General features: G+C 44.6%; 1 protein-coding gene across 6 annotated transcripts in view; it reads right to left on the bottom strand.

Annotated features, from left to right (window-relative positions):
- Positions 1-13691, bottom strand: part of LOC147464476 (arginyl-tRNA--protein transferase 2-like) — a 117006-nt gene extending 103315 nt beyond the window's left edge. For 3 of the 6 annotated variants that reach the window (XR_015188474.1, XM_086515194.1, XM_086515212.1), the window contains exon 1: positions 13461-13690. The gene's annotated coding sequence lies outside the window, so the exon portion shown is untranslated. Of the gene's footprint in view, positions 1-13453 lie in introns of all 6 variants that reach the window. The other 3 variants (XR_015188476.1, XM_086515206.1, XM_086515201.1) reach the window with 2 other exon arrangements.
- Between the last annotated feature and the right edge of the window lie 437 nt (positions 13692-14128).

Raw genomic sequence — 14128 nt, 5'->3', positions numbered from 1 at the left:
GCCGCGCCGAAAGCGACACAAAGTCTTTTGTAGCTCCTTCAATGCTTCAACTTCGTCGATAGGCATGTGTCTACCTTCTTCAAGAATCTCCGAGGCTGAAAATTCCTAAAACCACTTCCAACACAAAAACATGAACAATACCCATTCCATGTAAAGTGACTGGAAAATTTATATTCCTTCGAAAAGACTGTGCATGCATTGAAGATGAACAAATAGACGGAGTGCCAACCCGTTCACCACACACACGCAAACAATGAGATCGGATCTTGTGTTTCTAATTTAAATCAATCAACTGTGGCAAAACACAATGGAAATGCCTATGCTTGATGCTCAATCCTTCTTGTGCTCTTTCTACAATTGTGTCACGCCCAGGAAGAGACATGGAATGTGACTTCCTTGAATGCATACTTTTCAGCTTTTCATGAAAAATCCACATACATCCGTGCTCATTCATAAGTAAATCGTGCTCAACGTACAATATGGCATGCCTATGAAAAGGGATCACACAAAGACACTGACTAAAATACAAGAAACGATCACGAATGAAACATTCGAACAATGCGTGCTGACTAATCATTCGAACACATAATACTTCATGTGAGGGTTCCTTGGACCTAGGGTCGAGAGCCAAGATTGGTTCTTCGTGAGGGATCGAAACTTCCTGAGGGGGTTCTTTGGACCTTGACTCGAGAGCCAAGATCTGTTCTTCGTGATTGGTCGAATCTACAATGAGATTAGCTTTACTAGAAAAAATGTCAACTAACATTCTTGTGAACAATCACATCATGGTCATACAAATCATCATGCTCGTGAGTAATCACATCTTGATCATGCAAACCATCATGCTTGTCATCATCATGCAAATCTTGTGTGTCTTGCTTTGGAGAAGACGAGACTGAGAGAGTCTCCTTCTCCTGTTCCTTTCCAAACTGCACCTGCACAATAGAAAAAAGTCACAACAACTCTTTCATGTGTTGGGCGCTCCGTGCTTCATACGCTAACCGTCTTTCTTCGCACTTGCGATCCAATTCGGCTAGGCTTTCTTTGTACTTTCTATCTGCTTGCTCGCGCTCACGCACTATGGCTGCCATTCTTTCTTCGTATTTACGTTCTATGGCTGCCATACTGTCGTCGCTTTCTAGCTCCTTGTCCATCATCATCTTGTCAGAAGCCTGCATAGGATCTGGTGCAATCTTTGACGTAGACGGGGAAGGGTCGGAAAAACCTCCCGGTGAGGAAAACTCTCCTTCGCCACTCCCATGCGAAGTATCCATTCCGCTTCGGGTGATGACCATCCACTGAAGTCGTGGGTTCTTGTGGTCTTGGGTTCTTGTCACAAAGTGATGACGTGGCTGCCAGAGAAACCCTAATTTCTGCCAAAGAAACCCTAATTTTTACCAGAAACCTAATCTACAAAAACCCTAATTCTACTGAAAACCTAAATCTACCAGAAAACCCTAACTCTAGCATGACATGTGGCAGCAGTACAGACGGCCGGATTTTGCGGCGGATTTTGCACTGGCTGTACGGCAGCTTTTGGACAGCGCTTTTTCCACGCAAATTGAAAGCGAGAGAAGAGAAAGATCTTTTGCTTTAAATTTTAGGGCAAGAACGAGAGAGAACTTGAGAGAGAAAAGAAAAGCACAGCTTTTGAGCTTTTGATTTTAAGCTTTTGGGGCTCTGCTTTTGGCATCCCTTGTAACTCTTTATAAGTGAAGTTGGTCTCTCACTTCTCAGAGCATCTAGACGCAGAGTGTGAGAGTGAGACCCAACCACTCTATTGTACTTTGGCAACAGATTAATACAAAAAGAAATACCGAAAGGGGCGCCAGTCTTTGGGGCCAATATCTCTAGGCACAGAACTCCGCCGCCAGTGTGAATCAATTGTGAACTGTGAACTGTTTTGAAGTGGTTATTTGGTGCTATTGCGTAGATTCTTGACTTGGAGTGTCCAAGTCTGTTACAGTGTTAACAGAGCACGGCCGATTTCTCTTTTGAGGGAAATCCGATCCCAAAAAAAAATTCTGCGGCACCTATGGCTTCACGCAAGGATCAGTCGACTCCCTCTGCATCCGGACATGCGGCAAGGGATCACAACGAAGATTCCGGCAGGAAGTATGGCCCGCCTCGGCCTACTCAGGCGGAGCGACGAGAGATGGAGAGTCGTCAATTGATCGGCGATGCAACAAAGATGATGCTCAATTTTGTGAAGGACCCCAAAATTTGCAAAATATATAAGCGAGACTTCTTTTTAGGAGTGCATGCGCATTGGCAGGAAACCACAACACCACTCCCAAAACCAACTCTCAAGAAACCTTCTGCTCACAAGAAATATTCAGAGAAGGATTTAGAAGAGGTGGTTGATGCACGGATTGCTCAGCTTTTTGACGCGCAAAACAAAGCTAAAAAGCACGGCAAAAAGCAGAAGAAAGGCACTGACTTCCCGGGTTATTTGGGTCGTCAGTCAACATTTGAAAAGGCAAAGAAACAAAAGAAGCTTGTTTGATTTGAAGAAGTACCCAGTTCTTCTTCTTCTTCTTCTTCTTCTTCTTCTTCTTCTTCTTCTTCTGACAGTCTGCTAGCTCATCTAACTCGAGCAAAGAAGACTACAAAGCCAAAAAGAGAAGCAAGAAACAACGCTTCGGAAAGGGCAAGAAAAAGGCAAAGAAGTCTAAATCTCGCCCAGTGAGTGACAGTTCTACAGAGGACTCGACTACAGACAGTTCAAACTCAGACGACAGCAACTTTTATGCAAAGAAGAAGAATTTTTATAAAGCCAACCAATATGACTTTCTCGAAGATAAAAGCAAGAAGGTCCGAAAGTTTAAGGAAGGTGGACAGTCAATTAAATTTGACACATTTTCGGGATATAGAGATGCTTCGAAGGCTTTCTCTTTTGTACAGCAGTTTGACATCGCTTTCGCGGGAGGACGCTACTCAGAGCACTCTAAGATTTGGAGAGCTGCCTCTTATTTTAAGGGGAATGCTCGAACTTGGTGGTCCACGCTTCTTTTAAACAAGACTGCACCAGTTAAATGGCTGAAATTTGAGAAGCTTTTTATCTCTTCTTGGCTGACTCAAGAGTATGAACGCGATATACGAGCTGCTTGAAACCATCTTCGAATGACCAAGAAAGATACAGTGGACACTTATTGCAAGAGATTCTAGAGCTCTTTTCTACCCGCCTCTTCATTCAAGAAGATATCTTTCAGAGAACAGATTGAGCGGTTTACCTTTGGTCTACCTACAGAGATCCGAGATCACTGCTTGGAACAGAAGTCAGCTTCTATTCAGGAGTTGATGAGTCACGCGAAACGGGGTCTTGCCATTCATTCTGGCAGTCTGACCTATCCCACCGATGAGGTCATGACACAACGAGCTGAACAGACTTTAGCAAATGAAAGTAGAAAGAGAAAGAGCAACCCAAAAAAGAAAGATGCACAACCCAAGCTTACTCCTCAGGAGAGAGCTCGCTTCATCGGGGAGGGGAAGTGCTTTGGATGCGGGGAACATGGACATATCTCCGCGAAGTGCCCTAAAAAGGCACAGAAAGAACAGAATGACAAGGACGACGAAAGGCCTGAGAGTTCAAGGGCAGCTGAGGAAGATGAAGCGAGAGGGGAAGTGCTTTGGATGCGGGGAACATGGACATATCTCCGCGAAGTGCCCTAAAAAGGCACAGAAAGAACAGAATGACAAGGACGACGAAAGGCCTGAGAGTTCAAGGGCAGCTGAGGAACGTGGAAGAAAAGGCAAGATGAAAACAAGACCGGTTCCAGATTGTGTGGGTACCGATCCCAACACCGTGGACGAGAGTACAGAACTTTGTCGAGCTTGGGGCAAAGTGAGAGACCAAGAGGCCCTGATCTTCTTTGATGGAGGAGCCAAGGCCAACTTCATTTCACTGGAATTGGCGGCGCGGCTCAAGATCACTCCCGATCGGATGGGACCACTTGCGGAGGCAGTTCTAGCGGCACCCAGCAGGGACGTAGCCATTACACCTGTCATTGGCCAACTTCGGTTGCATAGTCAAGGGTATTTGGGGCATGAGGACTTTTACATAATGAGTTTGGAAGGTTGTGATATTCTCTTGGGAATTCCCTAGTACCACAAGAACAACGCCGTGGTCGATTATCGGGCGAGGAAAGCGACATTGACTACATAGTACAGAGAAGGGCAAAACCATTGTACTTCACATTAAACTGAAGGGCAAGTCTGTCCCTATTGTATCGGCTTCGGCCATTTCTAAAATAATGAAATCCAATCTGTTTGTTTACTTGATCTTTATGAAAGAGTTGAGTGATGAGGATAGGACAAATATGTCTAAACTTGATAAAGAACGCCAAGATTTTCTCCACTCACGCCAATTGCGAGTTACCACCTGCTCGTCCTGAAGATCGCACCATTGATCTGATACCTGGAAGCACACCACCGAACCGGCCACCTTACCGTGTGAGCCGAGCACAGAACGAAGAGATTATGAACCCAGTGAAAGACCTCTTGGAAAAGGGTCTTGTCCAGCCTAGTACTTCACCGTATTGCTCTCCAGTGTTGTTGGTTTTGAAGAAAGACAAATCTTGGAGAATGTGCATGGATTGTAGAGCTCTCAACAAAATCACCATCAAGAACAGATTTCCGATTCCTAGGATCGATGATATACTCAACAGATTATAGGAATCCTCGTGCTTTAGCAGGATTGATTTGAAGACTGGATATCGTCAGATCAGAATCGTGCCGGGAGACGTCTACAAGACAGCTTTTAGGACGACTTTTGGGTTATTTGAGTTTTTGGTGATGCCTTTTGGCTTAACCAATGCCCCTGCGACATTTAACCGGATGATGGACAGGATTTTTCGAGAGTACACGCTATTTGTTGGCACTTTCTTTGACGATATCATTGGAATGAGGCAGAACATAGAGACCATTTGCTTCAGGTCTTTCAGGCATTACGAGATCACAAGTTAGTTGATTAATGCGAAGAAAAGTGAATTTTTCCTACCAGAGATACACTTTTTGGGACACATTGTGTCAGCAACAGGAGTGCAAATGGATCCGGCCAAGATAGAAACTATCCGTGATTGGTCCGATTTGAAGAATGTCCATGAAGTTAGAAACTTCTTGGGACTGTATTCGTACTACAACCGGTTCATTCAAAAGTTTGCAGAGGTTGCTTCCCCTCTGCATATCTTGACACAAAAAAGAGTCCCTTTCTCGTGGGGACCCACAGAGGTGACTGCCTTTCAAAAATTGAAAGAGAAATTGCAGACATTGAAAGAGAAATTGACTACAGGACCAGTTTTGACTTTGCCGGACTTGCAGAAGTCATTTGAAGTATATTGTGATGCTTGTGGTTGTAGTCTCGGTGCGGTCTTGATGCAAGAAGGCCATGTCATTGCTTACGAGAGCCGATTGTTCTCAAGGCCGGAAATGACAGCACAGATTTATGAGAAAGAGCTTTTGGCGGTTATCATGCTCTTACTCAGTGGCGGCATTACCTACTCGGAGCGGATTTTACTGTCTTTACAGACCATCGGAGTTTGCGCTACTTATTGTCACAGAAGCAGCTATCGGAAAAGCAGATGCGTGGATGAACATCTTGTCACAGTTTCACTTCCAAAATTGTCCATGTTCAAGGACAGAAGAATGTGGTAGCAGATGCTTTGTCTCAGAAGCTGTTAGTTCTGACTATTTCCGCGATACATCATAGGAGCTTCAAGGATATGGTCGACCAATATGCCACAGATTCGAATTTTGAAGACGTTTTCACACGGATACGGGATGGGGAGACAGTAGCGGGATATTCCATTTGGGATGGCTACTTGATGAGAAAAACTATGTTGTGCGTTACACAGCCATTGAGGGAAAAGGTTATGACTGAATGCCACTGTCCACCATTTACGGGTCACCGCGGCATCGCTACCACCATGAAAGGGGTAGAGAGATACTTCTTTTGGCCGAGACTCAAGAAGGATGTGGAAGAGTTTGTGCCCAGTTGCTTGGTATGCCAGAAGGTCAAGTTTGACAGGCATAAAGCACAGGGATTGTTACAGCCTTTGCCCATACCCACCCGCCCCTGGGAAAGTATTGCAATGGATTTCATTTTTGATCTCCCGAGAACATAGAGTGGTCACGATGGTATCTGGACTGTTATTGACAGATTTAGCAAGCAGGCTCATTTCATTCCAGTGAAGAAAACAGTCAAGCCGGATCACTTAGCGAGACTGTTTGCGGCCCAGATCTTCAGATTACATGGCATGCCTGAGACGATTGTCTCCGACAGGGACCCTAGATTTACGAGTTTGTTTTGGAAGGCAATGTGGGAGAACATTGGCACGCGGTTGCAGTTCTCGTCATTGTTCCACCCGCAGACTGAAGGGCAATCTGAGATTGCCAATTCAATGGTTCTAGATTTATTGAAGTCTTATATCTTGGATCAGAAGACTCAATGGGAAAAGTATCTACCTTCGGTGGAATTTGCCTACAATAACACGATACACTCTTCGACGGGGAAGGCGCCATTTGAGATTTTTGAAGGTGTTGCGAAGGTTCCACCCTTCCTAAGCACGAAAGATAAGATTTTTGAAGCGAATGAGTATACGCGCGACTTAGACACGGCTTTTGCCAAGGTCCGCGAGGCTTTGCAGAAATCTCAAGAACGACAAAAAAAAGGCAGCGGATTGCCATCGTCGCGATTTGAAATTGAAGGAGATGATTGGGTGCTCTTACGTTTTGAGAAGGCACGCCTGAGAAAGAAGGGAAAGGAGATGCTTTTTCCAAAGCTTAGTATGCGATACTACGGACCTTTCCAGATCTCTGAAAAGATCAATGATGTCTCCTTTCGACTGAAACTGCCTGACACTTGGAGGATTCACAATGCATTCCATGTGAGTCTCTTGAAGCCTTTTAAAGGTGATGTGTCTGATGATGGGGAGCCTGATGAGCAACCCGAAGTGGAAGAAAACGAGGAGATCCTTGTTCCTGAACAGATTTTGGCACATAAGGAAACAAAGAATAAAGATGAAGTCCGAAGGCGGTTCTTGGTTAAGTTCAAGAACTATCCTACATTGGATGCGAAGTGGATGGAGGAGGAGGACCTAGCAGATACTCCTCAGATTGTGAAACTTTACCTCGAAGCTTTTGGTTTAGCATAGTCTACTCCAAATGGAACCAAGAATTCAGCTTGGCCAGAGATCTGGTGCAGTGGGATGCACAAGAGGGGAGTTACTCCTCTCCTTTGTCAACAGATGCCTCGATTTTGATACTAGAGTCACTGATATCTCTTTGAGCTTCAGGGATACTGAGAGCTGACAGTATTCTACTGTATAACTTTATGAAATGGAATTCCTGAATATGAAATTGATTTGTTCTTGACTTGTTTTTAAGTGCAGGAACTGATAGACGAAATGACTGCAGCATTTTGGTCTAATTGATCTCGAATAGACATGGTTGCAATAGGGGTTAGTCAATCGGGCATCGATGAGGTCCCGACTGGATCTAGATGCGATTGCTAGCTACATTGCCAATAAATCATGATCTAAGATCCGAATGAATGTTGAATGTCATGTGATGTCTTGTGATGTCTAGTGATGTCCTGTGATGTCGTGTGATGTGACTGTTGATTGGTACATGTGCTAGATGTGTGTTCCTAGTACGTAGGTACCAACAGTCACTCTCTGCTAAGACAATTTATGGCCTCTGTCTATTTTGCAACTGTAATCGAGGGCGATTACAATGCTTTCAAGAGGGGGGTATGTCACAAAGTGATGACATCTAATTTCTGCCAGAGAAACCCTAATCTGCAAAAACCCTAATTTTGGAAACCCTAATTTTGCTAAAACCTAAATCTGCCAGAAAACCCTAACCCTAGCATGACACATGGCAGCAGTACGGACGACCGGATTTTGCGGCGGATTTTGCACTAGCTGTACGACAGCTTTTGGACAGTGCTTTTTCCACGCAAATTGAAAGAGAGAAGAGAAAGATCTTTTGCTTTAAATTTTAGGGCAAGAAAGAGAGAGAACTTGAGAGAGAAAAGAAAAGCACAGCTTTTGAGCTTTTGATTTTAAGCTTTTGGGGCTCTGCTTTTGGCATCCCTTGTAACTCTTTATAAGTGAAGATGGTCTCTCACTTCTCAAAGCATCTGGACGCAAAGTCTGAGAGTGAGACCCAACCACTCTATTATACTTTGGCAACAGAAAAATACAAAAAGAAATACCGAAAGGGGCGCCAGTCTTTGGGGCAAATATCTCTAGGCACCGAACTCCGTCGGGCCAGTGTGAATCAATTGTGAACTGTGAAGTGTTTTGAAGTGGTTATTTGGTGTTGTCGCGGTAGATTCTTGACTGTCCAAGTCTGTTACAGTTCTCAAGTTCACAAGGAACTTGGGTTCTTGGGTTCTTGAGTTCTTGAGGGTCTTGGGGTTCTTGAGGTTCTTGCGGTTCTTCTTTTGCTTGCAATTTGTGTTAGAGAAGAATCTTCTCTTCAACCGAGCTCCTCTCTTTTCCGTGGGCGCACCCCTTGGCGGCCTTGCTCTCACACCAAGGTTGCTTTTTCCCACCTCACGTCGATTGGCCGGCCGCTAAGCGCACGGTCCGCTCTCAATGAGTGAAAAAAGGCACAAGGGAAGGCTAGACAAGTCCTTCTTTCTTGGGATTCCTGTCACTCTTCAAAAACACAATTAGGAATCGACACGTCCAAGAAGTCTTGAGTTACGTGAGACCGCAACAAGCAAAAAAAAAATCTTGTGATTCTTGTCGTTCTTTTTTTGAGCGATACAGAACATTGCCAAAGCTCTGATACCAATGTAAGGTGCAGTGGAAGTGAATGTTGAACTTTGCTCAAGATGAGTGCTCCGAACTGTGCTCAAGGGTTCCTTTTACTTACGGAAGGGAGAGCCTTCCGTTCCTTTAGTGAGAGTGCAATGGACACAAACAAAGTGGTGAACACTGTGAATGAAGGTGCTGAGACTGAGAGATAGAGAGAGAAGAATACAACACCAGAAAGTTGTCAAACCCTCCTCCGCAGGCCCCACTCTCTATGGCGAGAGCGGTCTACTTATGATTGCACAAATCTCTACAATGCTTGGACTTGCCGACGATGAGGACGACCACGAGACGGGCTGAAATCTGAAAATGCTAATGGCTGAAATCTGCAAATCTTTATCTGCTGAATTCTGACTCTATGTCGGTGATGATGTCAATGACGGTACGATGACGACGCGCTGAAAACGCAGATGCTGAAATCTGCGTTTTCCGGGCTGAATCTGCAAACTTTGCGGGATCTGACCGTGCGGCAGGATCTGCTACTACAAGAAGGTGAGATCTGCGAGGTTCGGGACTTCTTCTACGATGTCTGCCTGCTACAAACTGAAAACGCTGGTTCCTCGTGTGTAAAAACGCTAGGTCTCTGGCTGATGCAAAAACGCTAGGGCTGAAAACTGATCTTGCCGGGAAAATCTGCTAATGCTAGGGCTGATATTCTGTGTCTTGTGGTCGTCGGGGCTGCTCTGCAATCCAAAAACGCCAAGGCTGATCTAGGAACGAAAACGCTAGGCTCTGTTGTTGGGCAAAAACCCTAGGTTTGTCTTGGGGGGTCCTGCTAAGAAGGTGTCTCTTGAACCGAAGCTCCTATTGCCTCTTCTGCCAAAAAGTGCTAGCGCTAGGTTTTCTTATATACTGGCTTAGTAAATTTTCCCTACCCAGTTCCCAACAAAAGTCACTTTAAAAATAATAAGTGAAAATTGTCAAAAATAGGGAAAATAGGTCTATGCACTGTAAAAATGCTCCTGATGGGTTCTGATAAGAAATCTGATGGTCATGCTGTGTGCAACCAGAGGATATGCATCTAATCTAAGTGTTTGGACATGCACGGTCTGCGAACACACTCACAAAAGTGCCAGATCATTTCCTATTCTAGACTGACTTGACTGAACTGAACCCTGGTCATGTTGTAGCTTGTCCACGGACACGAGTTGGATGTGTCACGTGACACGTATGGACTTCCGCGTTTTGCACGGGCGCTGGCTCTGAATGATCAAAAACGTTGGGCTCATGCTCCTTCTTGAAGCGGAACGACTCGTTGGATTCCTCTAACCTAAAACTACGTGTCATGTCACATGCCCACCAGAGCGTAACTTCTGTCAAAACGTTTTTACAAACCACAAGGGTTCCAAAATTGGAAAACCTAATCTAATGGACTCGTCCGAACATGCACGTCCTATGAACAGGCCCACAAAATTGCATATAGTATTCCTCCTAGGTTTCTAGAAACTCCTATCTATAGATATATACAGAATTGGCTTTGGAAGTCGATAAAGCATGTCCACGTGGCACACAGAGCCATGTACACATGACATCCGCCGAACTCCATGCAGGCCATAAGATGATCTCGAATGAATGGCTTTCTAGATGATGTCCTCCACGGCTACTTTTAAGAGAGGCTCCCTCGGGTGATGCAGAAATGTCCAGAAGACATGGATGGTGATCATACATCTACTCGCAACCAATGGACTCCCTCCTCAATCAACGATTCCCCTGTTGGTTACCGACGGCCAGCCTTCGCTGCCCCAACTCAGATGGTGTGAACCAAACTGCAAACCGGGTAGAGCAAATGGTTGGGTATGCACACGCTGATGCCCACGAAGATTGCCAGCCAGCCTATATTGCACCTACGTAGGAAGATTGGCGAGGGAAACGCTGAATGGGAAATGAAGATGGATATGTCCTTCGGAATGCCCACGAACCATGCCAAGTCCTCTATATGATGTCTCATAAAACCATCAAATAACTCCTCAAAGATAGAGGCTCCTCTTGGGGCTTTGACTAGATTGCCATATGATAGAAGCTCTAGATGAATCCTCGTCCCTGCAGAGCAGATGTGGCTACCAATGTACACTCACTATGTCTGCAAACTCCCGCAGTGGTTGCCTCGGATTGAAACCTTTTGACTCCACATCGATGGCTACCAATTGTTAAGAAGATGCAGATGGTGTGCACCCAATGTGTTGCCAAAGATGTGTACAGATTAATGACGATGCAATGCCTATCCTAAAAGGATGGAATTCTCTAAGCAAATGGAAGAGATGGTTGTGCAAACAATGCCAAGACTCCAAAGCTAACAGGCTGATCTGGATGGCGCCTTCCTTTGTCGTCATAGGCCGCTAACAAATATTGATACTCGCAATCAACATCTTCATGTTTCCAATGCATGTCTTCAATGATGTGATATGTCATGTCGACGAAGTTATGACTGCAAATATCCATGCTAGGATTTCTTTATGTCGACGTGGTAAAGCACACACACCAAATCAACTACCCTCTCGCAAGCGTATCACAACTGTAACCCCCGGTACATAGTGTTTGCATTTCCTACGCTCAAGGCGCACGGTCCTACGAGCAATGATAGGTCCTGCAGTTCCCTAAGTGAGAGAAGTATCCTTAGGCAAAACTCTACGACACGCGCTTAAATACTAGAGAGAAAAAAAGATGTCAAAGATTAGCGGATTAGTACAAATTTCAAAATCACAAAACTCTGATACCGATGTTAGGTGCAGGCCGAATTAAAATGGTGACAAGATCTAGACTTTACACTTCCACAAATCTTTGCTTCTTTCCTTGCTTGAATGTGTGCTACTTAGCACAAATGATGCTTCCTTTTATTTCTTTCTAGAGAGAGAATGAGAGAGGTAGAGATGTAGAGAGAAAGAGAGAACACCCAATGGGGTCCCAACTAACCCTCTCAAAGGCCCCCCGCACCCTTGCCTAAATGTGTAAATGGAATGTACACACGTGCAATACCTGAATGCAACTCTATTGCGTCGAATGGGGAATGTCGCCGCCATAACTCTTCAAAATGAAGAGTTATGCACCTTTGGATCCGTCTCGATGAGGGGCTTGCCAATGGCCACCAAGGGGAAGATCTAGGGCTGATTTGCGCTCCCGATGTGAGAGGAATGAAGGGTTGAAAACGCAGATGATGATGAAGTCGATAATGGACAGCAATGGGAGCACTTGATGCGGCGAGGGAATGGCCAAGAAGAGGCTCAATGGACAACCGAAGTGCCGGGCTGTAGCGGCAGGGAGGATAGCGTTAGCCTATCCAAGCAATCTTCGGAGATGGAAAGGCTAAAAACTGAAAATGATGGCTGCTAGGGCTGATCCGACATGGATGGGAAAGCAACAACGCAAAGGGCTGATCTGCAAAAACGATGGGTTAGTCTCTGCCAAAACACAGAGCTGATCTCTGGTGCTAGCTCTGAATCATCCAAAATGCTGGCCCATGCCCCTTATAGGGTTGGTATCCTACTTAAGAACCTCTTAAGACTTAGGTAGGGAAAATTTGAAAGACAGTTCAAAAAAATCATTTGAAATGATTTATCAATAAACTTGACTTCGGCAAAGTTTCAGGGTGAAATTGTCGCACATTTGCCAACCTAGGAATCCCATTGACGTGGGAAATGGCGCATTAAATTCATGTAACCTAAAACTACATGCACGACATGTCAGATGCCCACCATAGTGTGACAACATCTGTCAAAACGCTTATACAAACCATTTATGCAAGAGGGTTCCAAAAATGGAAAACCTAATCTAATGGACTTGTCTAGAAATGCAACCCCTATGAACAAGCTCACAAAATTGCCACTACTAATCCTCTTAAGATTCTAGACACTCGTATCTTCATATATGTACAAAATTGGCTCTGGAAGTCGATGAAGCAAGTCCATGTGGCACACATTGCCATGTGCACGTGACACATAGCTATAAAACAGCCCTCACTCCCTAATCTGCTCCTTAGAGATACGAGAACCACCATCAAATCGACAATACAACTGTAACAAAACTCGGTTCGAAACAGTTACATTATTGCCCCAGAATTCTTGAGGAAAGATTAATCAAGGTTGTTTCTTTCTTTGACCTTGGTTACAGTACTCTAAGTTGAGAAAAAAGATAGTTACCCAGCAACAAATGAGTTCTATGAAAGGCACTTCAACATGGTTCTTTGAAAGCACTTCACTATGGCTTGCACACAAACTCACAAATCAAGAACACATCAAATAAGTTAGCAATAGTCAGAGAAGCAAGGGAAAATGGCTAGTGGATGGTGGAAAAGCTATCATACACATAAAAGAAGCAAAGAAGCAACAAGGACACCATGGAAAAGCTATCACAAGGGAATTCATACTCCATCACCAAGAGGGAACCGTTCTCTCATCAATAAAGCTCTCTCTCTCTCTCTCTCTCTCTCTCTCTCTCAAAGAGAGAGAGATTGGTTACCCAGCTCCCTTTGGAGTACGATTGTAAAATCTCTCTTCTCTTCACCTTCTCTTCTCTCCTTGATCCATATACCAAAATCCAAAATCTGTGTGTGTGTGTGTGTGTGTGTGTGTGTGTGTGTGTGTGTGTGTGTTTGTTGAGAGAGAGAGAGAGAGAGAGAGAGAGAGAGAGAGAGAGACATCATACTCGGAACCCCACAAGCTCCCTTCGCAGAGTATCTGAACATGCACAATCTGTGCTCACATGAGGGGCGATGACCGTGCTGCGCGAGGATCAATCGTTTGTAACAGTTTCTGCCCCGGCACTTCAGCACTTCGATAGCACAAATAAAGGAGGACGTCCAAGCTGGCTTCAAGCTTTTGTGGAGCTCTGTGTCGTCCTGTGTTCAATTCTGGCCGCAGAATCACATTACATGGGAGAGTAACGCAAGTTCATAATGTCAAGTGGAACCCCAATGCATTGATAGAAGACGACTTTGTTGCAAACACACACCTTAAAAAAACTTGACCAGAAAGGAAGAAAATCTCATACCGCGAGTGTTCGCGAAAAGTGGTTATTAGGTAAGCATTGAAAGTTGATCCCATTAAGACAGTTGTCAAGGGTAGTTAGCCTAGTGGTAAAGGTGAGGGGCTCTAAGCACACCCATTATGGTTCAACCCCTGAGACATGTGGGTGTGGGTGAGTGCGTGCAATCCTATAAAACTAGTCGAAGTCAGCTTCGAACGTTTATTAAAAAAAAAAATCAAGACAGTCAGTTGAGAGCGAAAAAGCAAAAATTCCGTTTGACTTTTGCAAGAAAATAGTGTAAATACAGTGAAAAGTACAATCTAATTTGCAAGAAAATAGTGTAAAGA

This window comes from Adiantum capillus-veneris, chromosome 1 (assembly GCF_014529385.1).
Source record: "Adiantum capillus-veneris isolate H3 chromosome 1, ASM1452938v2, whole genome shotgun sequence".
Classification (NCBI taxonomy): Eukaryota; Viridiplantae; Streptophyta; class Polypodiopsida; order Polypodiales; family Pteridaceae; genus Adiantum; species Adiantum capillus-veneris.
The sequence above is the reverse complement of the archived record's forward strand: the minus strand, read 5'-3'. Positions and strand labels throughout refer to the sequence as shown.